Source organism: Palaemon carinicauda, chromosome 30, assembly GCF_036898095.1.
Source record: "Palaemon carinicauda isolate YSFRI2023 chromosome 30, ASM3689809v2, whole genome shotgun sequence".
Lineage (NCBI taxonomy): Eukaryota > Metazoa > Arthropoda > Malacostraca > Decapoda > Palaemonidae > Palaemon > Palaemon carinicauda.
In genome coordinates, this window is record NC_090754.1 from 12991204 (window position 1) to 12996203 (window position 5000).

A 5000-nucleotide genomic window follows, 5' to 3' on the forward strand; every position below is an offset into this window, starting at 1 on the left:
TAAGTTTCTGTCCAACAAATTAATATGAGAATCAGCAGCTGAAGACCAGACAGGAGAACAATACTCAAAACAAGGTAGAATGAAAGAATTAAAAACACATCTTCAGAATAGATTGATCACCGAAAATATTGTAAGACTTTCTCAAAAAGCCAATTTTTTGTGCAACTGAAGAAGACACGGACCTAATGTGTTTCTCAAAAGTAAATTTGTTGTCGAAAATTATACCTAAAATTTTAAACGTCATACAAATTTAAAGAAACACCATCAATACTGAGATCTGGAAGTTGAGGAGCCACTGTCCTTGACCTACTTACGATTATACTTTAATTTTTGTTAGGATTGAACTTCATACCCCATAATTTGCCCTATGCACTAATTTTAGCTAAATCTCTATTAAGGGATTCACCAACCAAATATCTACATTCAAGGGATGGAAATGATGCAAAGAGAGTAGCATCCTATGCATATGCAACAAGCTTGTTTTCTAGCCCAAACCACATGCCATTTGCATATACAGAAGTATGAAAAGTAATGGGCTAAGAACACTACCCTGTGGAATACCAGATATCACATTCCTATACTCACTATGGTGCCCATCAAAAAAAAAACTCTTGGATATCTATTACTTGAAAAATCAATAATAATGCAAAGAAACGAAACATCCACTCCCTATTGTTTCAGTTTGAAAACAAGGACTTCATGACTAACACGCCCAAAGGCAGCACTAAAATCAAGGCCATTCATACGAACTTCCTGACCACAATCAAGAGATTTCTATAGAGCATTGGAGATTATAAGAAGGGCATGACATGCTTTAAGGCCTTTATGAAAACCATATTGCAAACTAGGGAATAGATAAATACCTTCAGCAAACCTCTTAAGACGTTCTGCCAGGAGACTTTAAAAAACTTTAGATAATATAAGATTCATGGAAATCGTTATGGTAATCAGTGTGAATTGAGCTACCACAAGCCCATTTATATAGAGGAGTAACATTACCAATTCTCCAACAAGTGCTATGAGAGGAAACACTATGCACGTTGGAGAGGATATATGTAGTGGCTAGATATATGCTGGTGAGAGGCCTGGCAAAAGCATAGATCTTGAGGGTGTCAGGCTGGATCTCTCGATCCTAAGCATGGGTCGGTCCTGTATATTTATTATCTTAATTTACTTTAAAAACATTTAGTAAGGCATTCGCTTAGCATGGGTGATGGCTCTAGCTTGCATCAAGGTTGCCAACTTAGCATTATGGAAGTGAAGTACTATCGTTGTTCGACAAGGAAACACTCCCAGTTAACTCCGCCCACCTCCTCTCACAATAATAAGACAAAAAATGTAAGTTCTGGTTGAAAACCTTCATGCAACTTCCAACCATGTGGAAACATGATGATATCAGTAGCAGGTGTGTCAAATATACTTTTAAACTAGATTACATAGGACTTTCATATAATTCTTTGAAATATCGTGAATTTACATATATACTCCAGGAGCCAAGGGGTGTTCGCATGCTAAAAAGGGCCCCTAGGTTACTCACTATTTTCTGAAAGAACATCACTTGGGGCATCATTTTAGCGAGGGTAGACATTCTGAAACGTGGCAGTAATCTTGCTAGGGATGGTTTTGTAGCTATTGACCATACTAAAAATTTCCGCAAAAATTTGGAGTAGGGGAAATTCAAATGTTAATAACTCAGTAAGGAAATAAGCTATTTGCATGAAATACCCATCAAAATGTAGCTTATAGGGCATGCTACAAGATGAAAGTAAGAAATATTAAATAGGTCTAGGTCAAGGTCACCAGAGCTCAAGCAATGACGTAATTTGACACTTGCTCAAAATCTGGGCCTCTAAAAACTTAAAATTAAACCAGAACCCAGTTGTAAACTAATTTATTCTTTTATTTGTAGATTCTAGTAGAGTACTACATAGGATAGTTTTTAAAAATTATTTGAAGAAAAAAACACACACTTTAACCCTTTTATTTTCAAGTCAAAATATCGAAAAAATGCCAAAAATGCAATTTTTCAAATTTTGTGCATGTTATGTGAGCTTTTTGAAAGTGTATCAAAAGAAATAAAAACACCCCAAAACTTTAGAAAATACAGGATTAAGAATAGTAAGAAACCTATAAATGTCTTTTTAGAGGGGAACAGAGGGGCCATGAGAGTAAGGGTAAGGGGGTAGGGGGTAGGAGGTAGACGTTGAAAGAATGGTGTTGAAAGTGTTTTCACTTATCATTCACAGTTTTTAGTCTACTGCCTGTGACCTGAACTTGCTCCCTGTGCATTGGGCCATACATGCAGAGGCCTGTGAATCAGTGAGTCAGCACCTTTATAGGGAATCCCCACTTTCTACACTGTACATTTTGCTTGTGTCCATGAAGCCACTCATCAGAGTCCCTAAGTTTCTTTCATGGAAATCATGCATTTCTAGGTGAGTACATATAGATGGATAGATTAGATTAAAATACATCATGTAGCCTTCCTTGAGTGGGTACTCTCTTACTATTTCATGTAATTTAAAGCCATTGGGCATTTGATGTGAAGAGATGAGAAGATGTTGCATTGCATTTCAAAATCTTAGGTGTACATTATACATACACATAAATACATAACATACATGTACATAGATAAATTGCATACACATTAAAAATTAATGTCAGGGGGTTAGTAGTAAGAAAGTTTCCTCTGTTGATTTCAGGCTATTCTGTGCATGTGTGAGATGGCTAGTTAACCAACTAAACGCTTGAGGAGATCAACACCATCACCAAGCCCACATCCGCCTGTTGATAGAGAAAAATGCATCATTTGCCAAACGGATCAGCCACACCTTAATACCACCAGCAGTGATAACGGCAGAAAACGTATTGCTGAAGCAGCATCTATACGAAAGGATGTTGTTTGTGATAGATTGAAACAGGTCGACAATAGTAAAATTGTTTACCACATAAGTAATGACTGTTATAAACAATATACTCTGAAGAAGACCCTTGATAGAATTAGGTTATCAGGCTGTCCAGAGTCTCCTGATCCAGGTACACAGTAGGGCTCATTTCACTCAGATTCTAGGTCTAGGAGATCATCTATTGCTTGTAGAGATCCTGTATGTAAGCCTGATGACGTTGACATTTTCTCACAAAAGTGTGTAATCTGTGGGAATGCCAAACACAACAATGATTACTCAAAATATAGCATCTCAGAAAAAGGTCACAGAAGAGTGCCAGTGGAATCATAGGTAGTACCAAGAAGAAGAAATTTGTTGCTCAATGGGAGATGATATATCATAAAATGTTGGCAGTGGTCAATATTCAACGGCAGATCAGTGGTGTTTCAGTCCCAAGTACTGAACTTAGAGTTGGTCATGAGTTCAATGTCTCGGCTACGTTGAGCTCTGAAATGTTAGCTCGTGATGTAATAGAATACATCAACCAGAATGAAAACCCAGCAGGCGTATCTGAAGCAGACATTCATGTGGAGCAGCCAAAGTTGCACAACATTCTTACCCAAGATATTGTGTCCAGTGAAATCTGTGATGACCTACTGAATTTCAGGAAAAAATCCAGCGATCTCTATGACAAGTTCCGCCGTGAACGTTTGGTCAAAAAGGAAAAATCACTGTTTGACCCAATCCACAGGAATAACTTGAAGACATTCAAATCAATGAAACCAGAGAAAGGAAAGCAGCAAGTTGGAAAACAGGGAAGCAAAAAACTTGCTAAAGCTCAAAAGATATTTGACATTGCTACCTGTTTGATGAGAATGGACTTATGTCGAAGCCAAATAAAAGTGAACTTTGCAAACGCTTGGAAGATGAGCATTTAGACAAGAAGAAAGATTATCCACCTCCAGATGAATGGAAAAAAGTAAAAACTGCTAGCATTGTTGATGTGATGTGTTGTTTACGCCAAATGAAGACATCATTTTTGAAGATGTTTGGAGATCTTTGTGCACGGTTCCTACAGATGGCATATGGAGTGAGTAAAGATTCTAATCGTATTGACTTTGTCTTCAATACATACGTGGAAGGCTCCATAAAAGACAGTGAACGTCAGAGAAGACTAAGTTGCGGTCCAATTGATTGAATGTCATTTGTGAAGAGACACCATTGCCAGTTTCTATGGACGCTTTCTGGGCATCTTCTACAAACAAGTCAAAGCTCCAGGGACTCTTGAGAAACTATGTACTAGCACACCCAAGGCCAATGGCAGATATTGTTTTGAGTGGAATTGGATTCTCACCCAATATTGACCCATGTCAGGGCATTTTCAATGGCAGTGACCCAACCCCTGTACCAGCGTTGGACCTGGACATTGAAGCCGATGTGAGAACAATCCCACATGCACTTGATGCTACCAACTGCGGGGCAGAACGAGTTGTTCTCCTTTCTAATGACACAGATGTGGTAGTTCTTGGATTGCATCACTAGAGTTTTATGAAGGCACATGGTTTAAAGGAACTGTGGATAAAGGCTGGCGTTGCAACCACCACAAGATATATTCCCCTCCATACGTTGGCAACTAGAATGGGCCCTGAGAAGTGCAAAGTTATCATCCGGCTTCATCAGCTGACTGGATGTGACTCAACTAGTAAATTCGGAACGAAAACAGCGGTTTGAGGGCCAAGCCTGAGAAATTTCTCCAGAACTTTGCCAGGAATCCATATGATACAGATTTCGCCTTAGTGGAAAAATTTCTGGTGCAGGTGTATCCATTGAAAGCTCCAGGTGATTGTCAAACAATGGACCACCTCAGATACCATGTATTTCACCACAGTTCCAAAACAATCCTAGATCTTCCACCAACTAGCAGATTAATCAGAGGCCATATCCAAAGGGCTGTCTATGGGTCATACATGCAGACACACTGTTTGGATAATCCACATCTCGATCCCATAGACTTTGGTTTCTTTGAGCAGGATGGCCTATTGCGTCCAGTGCGGGATCAAATTTTGATGCCACCTGACTTTCCTATGCCATGCACATGCACTTCATGTGCAACGA